The sequence below is a fragment of the Eleutherodactylus coqui genome, chromosome 4 (genome assembly GCF_035609145.1).
Source record: "Eleutherodactylus coqui strain aEleCoq1 chromosome 4, aEleCoq1.hap1, whole genome shotgun sequence".
NCBI classification, from domain to species: Eukaryota; Metazoa; Chordata; class Amphibia; order Anura; family Eleutherodactylidae; genus Eleutherodactylus; species Eleutherodactylus coqui.
In genome coordinates, this window is record NC_089840.1 from 277542512 (window position 1) to 277559474 (window position 16963).

General features: G+C 43.7%; 1 pseudogene; it reads left to right on the plus strand.

Annotated features, from left to right (window-relative positions):
* Nucleotides 1-16963, plus strand: part of LOC136626718 (zinc finger protein 585A-like) — a 41613-nt pseudogene that overhangs the window by 8175 nt on the left and 16475 nt on the right.

Below are 16963 nucleotides of genomic sequence, written 5' to 3' on the forward strand. Positions count from 1 at the left end.
CCATAAACAGGATTACATGGTAGTGAAGAAAACTTCTAGTGATGGCTGTCAGGCACCGGTGTCTGATGGATGGGGAAGACCCCTGACCCCAATCACAGAGCCTCCACTTCATCCCCTGATACTGGAGGAGATCAATGAGCAGAAGATTCTAAAACTCATCAACAAGATGATTGAGCTGCTGACTGGAGAGGTGACGCTGCTGGGAATGCTGGGACATTATACAGTAACGCTATGGTGGTATAAACTGTCTGGGTGATGACGGTATCATTGTGTTGTCAGGTTCCTATAAGGTGTCAGGACGTCACTGTCTATTTCTCCATGGAGGAGTGGGAGTATTTAGAAGGACACAGGGATCTGTACAAGGACGTCATGATGGAGGACCACCAGTCCCCCCCATCACCAAGTAATAGACAGGACTAAATCCACACGGCCTTTATTATTTGTATGTAGAGAATGAATTCAGTGGCTGTCTGTGTTTTCTGCAGGTAGATCCAGTAAGAGAACAGCAGCGGAGAGATGGCCTCGTCCTCTTCTTCCACAGGATGATCAGGTAGATGGAGAGAAGGTCTCATGAAATCTCGCCTCTGGTCTGTAGGACGGCTGGAAAGGTCTTCTGTTCAGTCTTATTACATGATTGATACTTGTGTAATGAGAAAGCTGGAGATGGCAGGATTACAGCCGACCGCAGACATTAGATCTCTGCATCTTATCACTATTTTCTGGTTCTGGAGACTTCTAGTTGTTATAAAGAAGCAACAGGTTGGAGTTATACAGGAGACCTGCAGCTATTTGGCCCAGATCACTACTGCTGTCATGTCATTCCGGCTCCCCATACTAATTAATGACCTTTTCTGGCCATATAAAACCTCCCACACGACTTCTCCAACTGTGTGATGACTTTTACAATATTTATTTCACAGCTGGTGAATCCGGATGAAGATCTGCCCCATATTGATGCTACAGAGACAGATGTGAGGGGGGATCAGCCGTGTAAGGAGGGGATCCCTACAGATGACCCCCCAGGTGAGACTACATGTAGAGAAGAGTCTGTGTTTTCAGCTGTATATTCCCTTATTCAGCCAAAGACAATGTTAAGCATTTTTTTCATTATTCGCTACTCAAAAAAATTAAGGGAAGCATTTCAATCACATGAAGTGTAAAACTTTCAGTCTCGCACATGGAGAATCCAAAAAAGTTCTTTTTTAATCTATGTTAAAAATACGGACACAACCCAGAGAAAGAATGTGCACCCTATGACACTTTTTGGACCAATCTTAGTCTTTAATCACAATATATGCGAATCTTCCCTGAACAACCATTTCTGACAATGAAGTCACTCCACATCATACAATCACAGATCTGTGGGCGGCCCATGTACCAGCCATCTAGTAAAATACCTGCATACACAAATAATACCATCCAGCAGGAAATTAATTGAGACCGGGGATGTATCACTGGATTGGTGCATTGGAAATGTGGTTCTAATATACAAAAAAGGGTCAAGAAGAGAGCCTGGTAACTACAGGCCAGTAAGTCTCACTTCAATAATTGGAAAAATGTTCAAGGGGCTTCTGAGAGATGCAATCCTGAATACCTCAAGGAAAACAACGGTATAACTCCTCATCAGCATGGGTTCATAAGAAGTCGATCATTTCAGACTAATCTGATCAGCTTCGACAATGCAGTAAGTTGTAGACTGGACCTGGGAGAGTCTATTGATCTCCTATATCTGGATTTCTCTAAAGCATTTGACACCATGCCGCATAATAGGCTGATATATAAAATGAGACAGCTCAGTCTGAGCGAAAACATGTGTATCTAGGTAAAGAACTGGCCCTGAGATAGAAAGCAGAGGGTGGTTGTTAATTGGTCATACTCTCATTGGGCCACCATTGCTAGTGGGGTGCCACCGGGTTCAGTACTAGGCCCCATTCTGTTCAATATATCAATGATCTGATAGAGGGGCTGCACAATTAAACATCAATATTTGCAAACGATACAAAATTATACAAGATAATTAATACAAAGGAGGACAATAGGCAGCTTCAAATGGACCTAGATAAGCTGGGAGCTTAGGTAGAAAAATGGCAAGATAAGTTTAACATTGATAAATGTAAGGTTATGCACATGGGCAGGAGAAATGGATGTTACAAATATACACTTCAGTAGTTTGGGCTGTGTGTTGATGAATCAGTCAGTCATTCAGTCAGGACATTTCATTTCATATGTACAAATGTCATAAACTATCAGTATAATTGTAATGTTCAAAAACATTAAAATCTGTTTTATTCTTGGCAGATGACGACACCAGGAGCTCAGAGGGATATTTGATATCAACGGATTGTGAAGTGGAAGATCCTGGTGTCACACAGGATACATATGAAGAGCCTGCCATTATCTCAGATATACCCTCAGTCCTTCACAGCAAAGATCTATCCTCTGGTTCTTCTAAACAGGTTCCATCTTCTGATTCATCACAGACTGCTAAGCAAAATAAAATTTACAGAATGGATGTTAGGCATCAAAGAGTTCACACAGAAGAGAAGCAATATTCATGTTCTGATTGTGGGAAGTATTTTAAACGGAAAGTAAATCTTGTTAAACATCAGAAAATTCACTCAGGGGAAAGCCTATTTTCATGTTCTGAATGTGGAAAATCTTTCACACGTAGATCTGTTCTTATTACACATGAAAGAATTCACACAGGAGAGAAGCCATTTTCATGTTCAGAATGTGACAAATGTTTTAGAGTGAAATCATATCTTGATGTACATCAGAGAATTCACACAGGGGAGAATCCATTTTCATGTTCAGAATGTGGGAAATGTTTTAAGAGTAAAGCAGATCTTGTTAAACATCAGAGGATTCACACAGGGGAGAACCCATATTCATGTCCTGAATGTGGGAAATGTTTTAAGCAGAAAGTAAATCTTGTTAAACATCAGAATATTCACACAGGGGAGAAGCCATATTCATGTTCTGAATGTGGGAAATGTTTTAAACAGAAAGTACATCTTGTTATACATCAGAATATTCACACAGGGGAGAGGCTATTTTCATGTTCTGAATGTGGGAAATGTTTTAAGAGTAAAGCAGATCTTGTTAAACATCAGAGAATTCACACGGGGGAGAACCCATATTCATGTCCTGAATGTGGGAAATGTTTTAAGCAGAAAGTAAATCTTGTTAAACATCAGAGGATTCACACAGGGGAGAAGCCATATTCATGTTCTGAATGTGGGAAATGTTTTAAACAGAAAGTACATCTTGTTAAACATCAGAATATTCACACAGGGGAGAAGCCATATTCATGTTCTGAATGTGGGAAATGTTTTAAACAGAAAGTACATCTTGTTATACATCAGAATATTCACACAGGGGAGAGGCTATTTTCATGTTCTGAATGTGGGAAATCTTTCACACAGAAATGTGTTCTTAATACACATGCGAGAACTCACTCAGGGGAGAAGCCATTTTCATGTTCGGAATGTGGGAAATGTTTTAAGCAGAAATCACATCTTGTTAAACATCAGTATATTCACACAAGGGAGAGGCCATTTTCATGTTCTGAATGTGGGAAATCTTTCACACAGAAATCTGCTCTTATTACACATGCGAGAATTCACTCAGGGGAGAAGCCATTTTCATGTTCGGAATGTGGGAAATGTTTTAGCCTGAAATCATATCTTACTATACATCAGAGAATTCACACAAGGGAAAAGCCATTTTCATGTTCTGATTGTGGGGGATGTTTTAACCAAAAATCAAGTCTTGAGGAACATCAGAGAAGTCACCCAAGGAAGAAACCATTTTGATATTCTGAATGTTTGGAATATTTAACTTGGAAGTCAAATCCTACTGACTATTAAAAAGCTCAAATGGGAAAATCCATATTACGGTTTTGAATTTGGCAAATCTCATCCATTAAACAGCAAATAACTTATCAGGCAATAAGCCATTTTCTTTTATTTAATTGATAAATAACCACTGTGGTTTACCTTTGAGGTACAGGGCAGCCCACCAGACTTATATATGGCGTCACCAATAGGCTGCTAGTCAGTATGGTGCACTACATGTACCAGAAGGTCTGACACCCTGCATTTACTACTCTATGTAGGAGTATTGGGAGGTTGTGTGAGTGGCTGTTTCATCACTGTCCTCCACAGGTGTAATTTACTCCCTAAGGCTGGATTCCCACGAACGTATATCGGCTCGGTTTTCATGCTGAGCCGATATACGTCGTCCTCATCTACAGGGGGGGAGGCTGGAAGAGCCAGGAGCAGGAACTGAGCTCCCGCCCCCTCTCTGCCACCTCTCTGCCCCTCTGCAATATTTGCAATGAAAGGATGGGGGCGGGGCTAAGTTCAGTGAATTAGCCCCGCCCCGCCTCTCCCCATTGCAAATAGTGCAGAGGGGAAGAGAAGAGGCAGAGAGGGGCGGGAGCTCAGTTCCTGCTCCTGGCTCTTTCAGCCTCCCCCCACCCCTGTAGATGAGGTCGACGTATATCGGCTCGGCGTGAAAACCGAGCTGACTCGTGTGAAACCAGCCTAAGGGTGACTACCCACTACCGTTCTTTTTCACTGTGTAATTTGCAGTGTTTTTTTCTCCAGGGGTCTATAGTAATGTTAAAATTGCATCACACAAAATCGTGATTTCTTGGTAAATTGCGATTTTGCTGCCATGCATTTTTAACATTAGAAAGCCCCATAGACACCTGGAAAGAAAAACCGCAGCAAACTTGCAAACGCTAGTGGGTAGTCCCCCTCATTTGGTAGTTTGGCTGTCTGCATGCTGAGGGATAGGTGGTGTACATGCCAGCCCTCCCGTATCAGTAAGTATATGGCCGTTCTCAAAGATTGTTTGTCTGCTTTTAGATTTCCCTTTCAGTGATACTTTTATTAATAAATACTACTAAGAAATCCAACATTAAGTCAAAGCAAAATTACATGTAATACAAGATGATTAAGTCAACTAGAACTCAGATGGCACATCTATACTGTACAATAAGAAGAATATAGACTATTTCACATTAATATATAAACTTGTTACCAATGACTAATAAATGTGTAAAACCTTACATGCTTGTCTTCTATAAATGGTAAGCTATCACCTCAGACCTCTGGAGATGAGAGGGGGAAGGGAGGTGTTATGTGTAGAAATAGTGAAGAGAGAAGTGTAAGGATCCCGGACTTTGTGGGACTAGTTGGTACAAAAAGATAATTTCATTGGAGTTAATCAAATATATTACTATAGACTACAGAGTCTCCCCTCCATCCATCTCATCACTGTAGTTATGTGTATCACAATATACAGGCATGATGTTTCCACTGCTCCTCATCAGGAACAGCCATCAGTAATACCCCAGGGGCAGATGATGCTGGAGGTGGCCACCTTACAAAGAAGATTAACTCAGTCCAGAAGGTACAAATTCTGGAACTGGACCATTTTAGCAGCATGAGTTCAGCGCCGTCTTCTGTTATCAATGACATTGTGATGTAGGAACTCTACCGAGGCTAAAAAGGCCTAAAAGTGTGAAGAAACTGATTGAGTTCCAGGTGCATCCAATTCAGAGTCACTTTACTGCTGCAAAGGCCGTAATACAAAACTAATCTCTCTGGAAGATTCTCCTCGCTCATTACACCATGAGATAGTCAGCAGATGCAGCACCTGGTGTGATTCTATAAAAGAGTCAGCTGGGCTCTGTAGTTCCACCATCAAAAGGAAACACATTGAGGTCTCCTGTGCGGATCACCTACCCTGAGGATGTGTAGAACACAGAGGAGCTCTGCGCCGGGTATCGGGGGAAGAGAGGGTAATTATACTACACAGAGCAAACATGAAGCTCATCAGAATAACAACCATGTAGGACATCGGTTTACTGCCTGGCCCTGGGTCTGACCCTGCTGGCTTCCTCTTCAGTGCAGGATCCTGGTTATCGTGTTTCCTGTTGGTGATGGAACTGCAGAGCCCAGCTGTAGAGAGATCTTATAATACAGGTGATTGAGCGCCCCAGTAATATTTGGGGTTTGAGGCAGCATCGATGCACAATGCATATTTGGATAAATATATCTTTAGCTGCAGTGGAAATATTTGTTTCATCAGCTCTGCTCTCTCCCTGCTATGGGGAAATCCTGAAGCCCTGTGGGGCATCTTCTCTCCTCCTGGAGCAGCTGATGTAGTAAATGGGCAATGTTCGCGCACCTGATGATCGGGTCTTCTGCACATGAAAAATTGCCTGTTCACACGAGTTTTAGCGCAGTATAGGCACAATTTTTTGCACACCTATACTGCACTAAAACAGCGCTCGTGTGAACAAGGCCTAAGTGTGCGGTCCAACACATCAGCAAAATAGTCAGCAGAACTGATATAACTATTCCCATCACCATCATGAAATAAAATGGCAAAATCCTCCCAGTGATTTCCCTCGTGCTCCAATATCATTTATGGTAGTTTGTGCGATTTAGTAGCAGATGGTCAATATTAAGGTCCGTGTTTCTGACAACTGGTAAAATACGTGTTTAATTATCTGTTCAATAGATTATTTTTGCCAAGTTTCTATTTCATGAGCGCCCTGGGTAGGTTTCACAATACATACAAACTTTGATCCCCCTTAGGGCTAATGCCCACGACTGGATTTGTGGCACATGAAACATGGCAGTGTTACACCGCAGCTATTAGGTTGTATTGAACCTAATAGCTCAATGTTCCAAATAGGACTGGGGTTATTTCACGCTGTGGCATGTCCTATTTGCCGCGGGAACACGAGTGGCCGACTTCCATTGTAGCACAGTGGAAGTATAGTGTGAATACACTTCACCGGCCGCGTCACATGACACTGCCGGCGTTTCATGCGAGACTCGCAAAGCAGATCTGGGAGGTGAGTATGGGGTCTTTGGGGGGGCGCCGTGACAGACTCTGCTGCGGTATTCTGCACGGACGCGGGCATTAGGCCTTGGGGAATGAATTTTAAAAACTCCTTTCTTAGTGGATCTCTACGTTATACAGAGAAGCTGCGGGCCAAATTACATGTTTCTGACTCCAGTAGTTTCGGCTCTGCGGTGATGTATCCGTCAGTCATTCTATATATATATATATATATATATATATATATATATATACAGGAGAGGTGCACAGGGTGCCGACAGTTTATTGTTTCCTGCTTGTTGGGTTCTATAGTAGATTGGGGAAGTAATCAATAAAACATTGTGAGGGTATTACACACTGCAATACGCCACTGCAGTGAATGGTGGGCACAAATACGTCAGGAGTATGCAGGACACCTGCTTATCTGTACATCATTTCAGTGAGCCAGTCTACGGTATTTTTTGCATGCGTAAATATGCAGTGTATTTTTGCACCTAAAATACATTACACACATATATTTTATATATATATATAGCACCCCATAAGTACATTACACACATATATAGCATCCCACATGTAGCACCCCAAATATGTGTGTGTGTATATATAATGTACATGTGGGGTGCTATATATATGTGCGTAATGTACATGTGGGGTGCTATATATATGTGCGTAATGTACATGTGGGGTGCTATATATGTGTGTGTGTGTAATGTACATGTGGGGTGCTACATATATGTGTGTAATGCACATGTGGGGCGCTATATATATATATATATATATATATATATATATATATATATATTATATATATATATATATATAGCGCCCCACATGTACATTACACACATATATAGCGCCCCACATGTACATTACACACATATATATATAGCGCCCCACATGTACATTACACACATATATAGCACCCCACATGTACATTACACACATATATAGCACCCCACATGTACATTACACACATATATAGCACCCCACATGTACATTATATAGCACCCCACATGTACATTACACACATATATAGCACCCCACATGTACATTACACATATATAGCACCCCACATGTACATTATATACACACGAACATATATATATATATATATATATATATATATATATATATATATATATACATATATATCACCCCACATGAACATTACACACATATATATAGCACCCCACATGTACATTACATACACACAAATATATATATGTATATATAGCATCCCACATGTACATTACACACATATATATAGCACCCCACATGTACATTACACATATATATATATTTATATATATATAGCACCCCACATGTACATTACACACGTATATATAGCACCCCACATGTACATTATATACACACATATATATATATATATATATATATATATATATATATATATATATATATAGCGCCCCACATGTACATTACACACATACATATATAGCACCCCAACATGTACATTACACACATATACATATATAGCACCCCACATTTACATTACACACAAATACATATATAGCACCCCACATGTATATTACACACACACACACACACACACACACACATATATATATAGTAGCACAGCGGGGGTTAAAGAGCACTCCAAACCGTCACTTTTCTTTACTTTAGGTTTATTTACACAGTCTTTAACAGGCAACATAAACGTAACTGGGTCTCCAGTTAACCAGTAAATGATAGCAACAACAAAAAAGTCTCTGTTCAGGTTTAACCCTCCTCAGTCCGGAGGTAACGCAGGTAAACTCCTCAGCTGAGGAGACCATACAAGTTCTTTAAAGGTGCACAGACCTGTGGATGTCCAGAGCGCAGCTGGTCCGTATGCCCTCGCTCTCTCAGGCTCTTGTCCCAGGGCAGGTGTATCCACAGGGGTCCTGCTGGATGCTTGCAGCGCCTCGTCCACAGTGCCTCGAGGCTCTCACTGGAAGGCACAGAGTACATCCAGTCTGTATCTCCCAGACACACATCTCTCTCTACCTTCCACCTATCTCCTTAAATGGCCGGCTGGACAGGTGGTAAGATCTGGCCTGGAATGGAAGAGGACCGGACTACCTCACAGAGGCTAATAACCTCTGTGACACATACCTTCCACTCCAGACCATTCCCTGTTACATACCTACCCCCTCTGCCCCAAGCCATCCGGCTGAGCACCAACTGCAACTGCACAGTAAATCCTAGACAGGGCATCTGCATTACCATGTAATTTTCCCGGCCTATGTTCCACCTCAAAGTCAAATTCTTGTAAGGTTAAGAACCATCTTGTCACCCTGGCATTATTCCCTTTATTTCTATACATCCACTTCAAGGGAGCATGGTCTGAGATTAGTTTAAACTGCCTGCCCAGGAGGTAGTATCTTGGGGAGTCTAATGCCCATTTTACCGCTAACCCTTCCTTCTCAACTATGGCGTAATTTTTTTCATACGGGGACATTTTCCTGCTTAAGAACAGCACGGGATGCTCTTCTCCGTTAATCTCTTGGGACAATACGGCCCCCAGCCCTACTTCCGATGCGTCCGTCTGGACTATGAACTCTTTTGAGAAGTCGGCCGCTTCCAATATGGGCTGTCGACACAATACCCGTTTTAGCTGTTCAAACGCATGTTCCACTTCTGGTGTCCACTGCACCATTACCGACCTGTTCCCCTTGGTAAGCTCTGTCCGCGGGGCTGCAATCGTGGCAAAATTTGGGACGAAGCATCGGTAGTAGCCCATCATACCTAAAAACGCCCGCACCTGTTTTTTTGTTAGGGGTCGTGGCCAGTCCTGAATAGCTTCCACTTTATTAATTTGGGGTTTAACTAGCCCCCTACCCACTATGTAGCCCAGGTATTTGACCACTTCCATTCCCACTGCACATTTTTTTGGATTTATCGTGAACCCCACCCTCCTGAGGGAGTCTAATATTGCCTGAACCTTGCTGAGGTGGCTTTTTCCAGTCCCGGCTAAATATTATGATGTCGTCTAAATACGCTGCTGCGTACTTCTTATGGGGAGCTAGGATTTTGTCCATCACCCTCTGGAATGTTGCGGGGGCTCCTTTTAGTCCAAAAGGCATGGTCACATACTGGAAACACCCTTCTGGGGTTGAAAAAGCCGTCTTTTCTTTTGCGTCAGCCGACAGGGGAATCTGCCAGTACCCTTTTGTAAGGTCCAGTGTAGTCTTATACCGGGCTGAGCCGAGTCTGCCATCAGCTCGTCAACCCGGGGCATTGGGTACGCATCAGATTCGGAAACTTCATTAAGCTTCCGGAAATCATTGCAAAAGCGCCATTCCCCTGACGGTTTCGGCACTAAGACTATGGGGCTTGACCATCCACTTGTGTATTCCTCAATGACCCCCATTTCAAGCATCCTTTTTACCTCCTGGGACACAACTTCCCTGTGGGCTTCAGGGATTCTATAGGGTTTTATATTGACCCTTACGTTAGGGTCTGTCCGGATCTCATGTTCCAGGACCCTAGCGCGACCGGGTCGGTCGGTAAACTGATTCCTATTCCTCTGCAAAAATTCTTTGCTTTCCTGTCTCTGGGATTTTGACAGGGTTCTGCTATAATCACGTCCTGGATATTACCCTCCGGCTCCGTGACCAAGCAGGGAGAACCCAGTGAATCCCACTCCTTCCAGGGTTTTAACAAATTTACATGGTAGATTTGAATGGGCTTTCTCTTACCTGGTTGGAGGACTTTATAATTGACCGTCCCTACTTTTTCCACCACCTCGTATGGTCCCTGCCACTTGGCAAGAAACTTACTTTCTACGGTGGGGACTAGCACCAGCACCCGATCCCCTGGGTTAAATTGTCTGACTCTAGCTGCCCGATTATAGACATTAGCCTGCCTTTCCTGCGCTTGGAGGAGCTGTTCTTTTACTAATGGCATTATCTTGGCAAGTCTCTCCTGCATTTGGGCCACATGTTCAATGACACTTTTATGTGGGGTGGCTTCACTCTCCCATGTCTCTTTTGCTATATCCAGTAATCCACAGGGTTGTGATGCGTACAATAGGTCAAAAGGAGAGAACCCCGTGGAGGCCTGTGGTACCCCTCGAATGGAAAATAATAAGTACGGAAGCAAACAGTCCCAATCTCGGCCACCCTTTTCTACCACCTTCTTTAGCATATTTTTTAACGTTTTATTGAACCTTTCCACCAACCCATCTGTCTGGGGGTGGTAGACGGAGGTGCGCAATTGCTTAATCCGCAGCAACTTGCACAGTTCCCTCATCACCTTCGACATTAATGGGGTCCCCTGGTCTGTTAGGATCTCCTTGGGAAGCCCCACCCGAGTGAACTTCTGGAACAATTCTTTACTGATACATTTAGAGGAAGTGTTCTTCAGAGGTATTGCTTCTGGATACCTGGTGGCGTAGTCCACGATTACAAGGATATATTGGTGACCTCTGGCTGACTTCACCAGGGTTCCCACCAAATCCATAGCGATTCGCTCAAATGGTATTTCTATTATTGGTAATGGTACCAACGGGCTTCTCAAGTGTGAGATAGAAGCAGATATCTGGCACTGGGGACAGGATCTACAGAAATCCTCTATTTCTTTATGGCACCCCAGCCAAAAAAAACCTCTGTAGAATGCGTTCCTGTGTTTTTTCTGCCCCTAATTGACCGCCCAGTATGTGATTATAGGCTAGGTCAAGGACCGTACACCTATATCCACCAGGTATCAGAAGTTGTTTTATCACTTCATTATATACTTTCGTTACCCGATATAACAATTCATTAATCAATTCAAAATGAGGAAATCACACCTCACCCCCTGCCTCTTGGGGCACACCATTAATCACAGAGATATTTTCTTGTGCATTCTTTAAAGTCAGATCATTAAGCTGTGCAGTCCCAAAATTATCCCTGTTCACCTTAAGGTCAGGTACCTGGGGATCCGGAGTGGGTTCCTCAGAATCAGTCAGTCCTGCAAAGGGAAATTCGTTATGCTGATGCTGAACACCTCCCGTGGTGCTCGATGCGCCGACTCCGCAAGGCCGCGGCACCTCCGCCCACAGTTCCCAAAACAACGGGAAATCCCTCCCAATTATCAGTGGGTAGAGTAATTTGTTAACCACCCCCACCTGGTGTACATAGCTTCCACACACTGTGCCTATGGTAACCTGGGCAGCCGGGTATTCTTTAGTGTCCCCGTGTATACAGACCACCCCCAATCTGCCCCGGGGGTCCAGTCCAGTGGCGATGGTTGAGTCCAGCAATTAAATCATGCTCCCTGAGTCCAGCAAGGCCGACACTTCCACACCATTCACTGTCACTTGACACATCTGTGGCTGGGTGTCTCTGTCCACCCCTGTAGCGCAGGTAGAATGTGCCACCAAAGAACAGTCCCGACTATAGGAGCATTCCATGGGTTCAACCCGAGCTGGACAATGAGCGGCGATATGCCCAGGACATTGGCACTCCCAGCACGTAACGGGGTTGACCGGGTTTCTTTGTACGGGCTCCAAACCTCTCTGGTTCCTTTGCTTCCTTTCTGAAATGGATTTGGCGCTGTCTCTCCGAGCGTCTGCAGGACGACCAGGAGGCCTCACAGCCGCCGCTGTCTCTTCCGCTGCAACATACCGTTCGACCAAGCCCACCAGGTTGTCGATACTCTCGGGATTTCCCTGGGCCACCCATCGTTGGATAGGCCTGGGCAGAGTCTGTATAAACCGGTCCATCACAACCTTCTCTACTATGTGTGTAGGCGAGGAGGTTTCCGGCTGTAGCCATTTTTGGGCTAGGTGCAAGAGATCAAACATTTGTGACCTGGAAGGTTTGTCTTGGCCATACTTCCAGTGATGGACTCGCTGTGCCCGGACTGCCATGCTCACTCCCAGGCGAGCCAAAATCTCAGTTTTTAGCTTATTATATTCCCCGGCATCCTGTTGGGGCAAGTCATAATATGCTTTTTGCGGCTCCCCAGTGAGATATGGGGCTATAACTTCCACCCATTGTTCTCGTGGCAGTTTTTCCCTCACTGCCACCCTTTCAAAGATGGCCAGGTAAGCTTCCACATCATCCTCCGGGGTCATTTTTTTGTAACTACCCCCTTACAGTTTTTAATATGTCCATGCTAGTGGATGACTTCTCCTCTTTTCTTTTAGTCTCCATTAGCATCGCCATCTGACGAATCAGCAATTGATTTGTTTCTTGCTGCTGTGTGCTAGCTACTACTAGCTGATTAATTAACTCCTCCATGGCTATGGTCACAGTTTGTTTTTTTCTCAGGGAGTCTACTACTGTCAGTGCCGTGAGCTGTTTTATTAACTCCTCCAGAGCTATGGAAACAGTTCGTTTTTTCCCCTCGGGGAGTCTCTTAATGCCCGCATCCTCCACCACTTGTAGCAGAGCAGGGGTTAAAGAGCACTCCAAACCGTCACTTTTCTTTTCTTTAGGTTTATTTACACAGTCTTTAACAGGCAACATAAACGTAACTGGGTCTCCAGTTAACCAGTAAATGATAGCAACAACGAAAAAGTCTCTGTTCAGGTTTAACCCTCCTCAGTCCGGAGGTAACGCAAGTAAACTCCTCAGCTAAGGAGACCATACAAGTCCTTTAGAGGTGCACAGACCTGCGGATGTCCAGAGCGCAGCTGGTCCGTATGCCCTCGTTCTCTCAGGCTCTTGTCCCAGGGCAGGCGTATCCACAGGGGTCCTGCTGGAGGCTTGCAGCGCCTCGTCCACAGCGCCTCGAGGCTCTCACTGGAAGGCACAGAGTACATCCAGCCTGTATCTCCCAGACACACACCTCTCTCTACCTTCCACCTGTCTCCTTAAATGGCCGGCTGGACAGGTGGTAAGATCTGGCCTGGAGTGGAAGAGGACCGGACTACCTCACAGAGGCTAATAACCTCTGTGACACATACCTTCCACTCCAGACCATTCCTCTTACCCTGTTACAATATATATATTTATATATATTATATATAGCACCCCACAAGTACATTACACACATATATATAGAACCCCACATGTACATTATATACACGCGCACACACACACACACACATATATATATAACACCCAACATGTACATTACACACATATATATAGCACCCCACATGTACATTACACAAACACATACTGTATATATAGCATTCCACTCTCTCTACATAGAATTTCTTGTTCCAATAGAAATCTTCAATCTCCCCTTCTGCATCTGCACATAGTAAGTTACAAGCTGACAAAGGAGCTGCTCTTGGGTCGCATGTCTGAGCCTTCTAGAGAACCTCCTTTTCTGGATTTCATTGATACCCAACTAGGTGTAGTCTCCAAAAGAAGCCAAATAAGTTTGGCTAATTCATCATTTATCACATCCAAAAGGTGCATCAGTCAATGACAGAATATACCCAGAGCTTTGCTCGATGGTGTATATATCATTTGATGCAGCAGTTACTTGAGTGTGTGAGTATGGTAGGGGGACACTATTGGTGAAGACCGATATTGAATCCACATTTAGGCTTCTCCTGGTTCATTCTGAGAGCTTTTGTTTGGTAGGGTGTTATTGGGAGGGGTCATATTTTGCTGATCAGTGTTTGTTTATTGGTTGCTCGACCTTCAGTGGGTGGTGAGAGATGTGGCGGGCACTAGTTTGCTTATATACTATTTGGACAATTTTCAATGTGTGCACCTGACAAGTTAGTAAGTACATTCTACTCTGTTACTGACTATACAATAGGTGGCATAACGTTTTAGAGTTTCATTAGCTATTAGTATAAACTCCAAGACACCTACCTCTGGTAGCTGTATGTAGTCCTCTGCAGTCACTGGAATGGTTAGTCTGACATATGGACTGATGGTAATAGAGTTGGGACACTATTATATTGGCTGGGCGATGCATCCACTGCAGCCTGGTTGATAAAGAAAGTTAATCCTTTAATAGCGGCTTTGGCTTTTGATTTTAAAATTATGGCGTTGAAGGACGTGACAACATTTCAGTTGACCAAGTCCTGAAGGGCTTCAGATTGGGTAAGGTTAAATAGTAAATCAAGGCGAGATTCTTTTCATTTGTTGGAATGGCTGGGAGCTACATTAGAGGGTATTTGTTACTATGTTTGAGGTAGTTTTTATTTCGCTTGGCTTTTTCGTTAGCTGGGGGAGATCTTTGGGAGAATGATGTAATCTCCTTTGGTGATCGCATTGAAATTTAGGTTTGAGAAAACAATCATGAAATGTGTCCAGTATTGGGAATTTTGTACTGCTATGCAGCTTGTGCTTTGTGTGGGCATTCGCTGTTCTTTGCCAACATGTGGCCACTGTATTTAGCAGCCAAGCGGCTGCGGCTAGTTTTCTATAGAAGTTTTTTTTTTCGGAGTTCCTCCAAGGTCAACCGGACGTGGTTACGATGTTCTTTCAAATTGTCCGAAAAAATAAGGATGTCATCAAGGTGGGCCACCACAAATTGATCCAATAGGTCTCAAAATACATTGTTAATAAAATGTTGGAAGGTGGCAGGAGCATTACACAGTCAGAACAGCATGACTAGATATTTAAAGTGTCCATATCTTGTTCTGAAAGCCGTTTTCCATTCACCCCTGGGGTGGATCCGCACTTGATTATATGCACCTCCGAGGTCCAATTTAGTAAAGATCTTTACTGCCCGCAGCCTCTTTAGCAGTTCTGGAATTAACGGGAGAGGATAGTGATTCTTAGTAGTCATCTTGTTAAGATCATGATATGCATGGTCAAAGAGTAGAATCTTTCTTTTTAACGAAGAAAATAGACGCTTCCGCCAAGGAGGAAGAGTGCCGCATGAAGCACCTTTTAAGACCTTCATCCAAATATTTCTGAAGGCCTTTTAATTCTGGTTCAGAAAGATTGTAGATATGCCAAAACAGAATAGAAGATCCAGGGAGCAGCTCAATAGGACAATCATACGGCCAATGAGGGCACAGCAGATCAGAGTTCTTTTTGCTGCAGACATTGTTGAACACCTGGTATTGTGGTAGCAAATTCTTGATTTCTTGATTTCACTCTTGAGGTCTTGACCCTGACTGGACGTGAGCGGTTTGGATTGAGAATTCTTCTTACAACGCTCTAAAGGGAAGTGATAGTTCTTGATTCCCAGTTGATGACCGGCTTGTGAGTTGAGAACCAAGAGATTCCTAGGATGACTGGAAATTTTGAACAGGAGATGAGATAAAAACGGATCATCTAATGATGATCTGGCTCTATGTGAATATCCAGTTCACTTGTCTCCTGAGTAACGGGCCCAAAACCAGTGGGGATCCATCCACCGTTTCCATGTGAACGGGTTCTGTTTTATGTCTGATTGCAATATGGTTATCCAAGCATATTGGCAGTCCATGAATTCCCTCTTGCTCCCATATCTAACATGGCAACATGGCAGTGCCTAAGATGTTGCGGCTCCCCATAGTTATCTTGATAGGAATAAGGAAGTGGGGGGGATGGATTGTCTTTTTGGCCAATGGATGGGATGGCTGGCAGAGCAGTATCCGGTCTTTTCGGGATTGCAGGGGGAATTATGGTCTTAGCATGCGTTAGAGCGATGGTCCTCTGGAACGTATTAGGGTAGTTCATAGTATAATGGCTAGACCCTCTACAATGCAGGCATAAATTCTCAGAGTGGTGCCTCTCTTTCTCTGCCATTGAGAAGTTTATGGATAGTCTCAATCTGCATTGCTTGAGGTGAAGAGTCTGTCCTTGGTGGGTGGACTGAAGAAATAGGATGGGTGGTATCCGAATAACTGTAACTTCTCCTTTCTTTCTCTTTGCACAGCGGTTGGATGCATCGAACACTTGATCCATAGGCAAGATGAAGGTGCGAAGGTTATCAAGGAAGGTGCTGTCATTTTCCACATAAGGAGAGGCCCAAGCAAGTGCTTCACCTTCCAGCAGGTTAATAATAAACATCACCTTTCTCCAGTCATTGGTAAACTGCATGGGTCTCATGTGGAAGTAAATGTGGCATTAGTTGAGAAACCTCTGTATCGGCAGCGGTCCCCATCAAATCTGGATGGTATGCGGACATCAGCATCTAAATTGTATAACTCATCTACCTCTTTTTCTAATGCCAAAACGTTCCCCTGATACATGCCACAGAACTC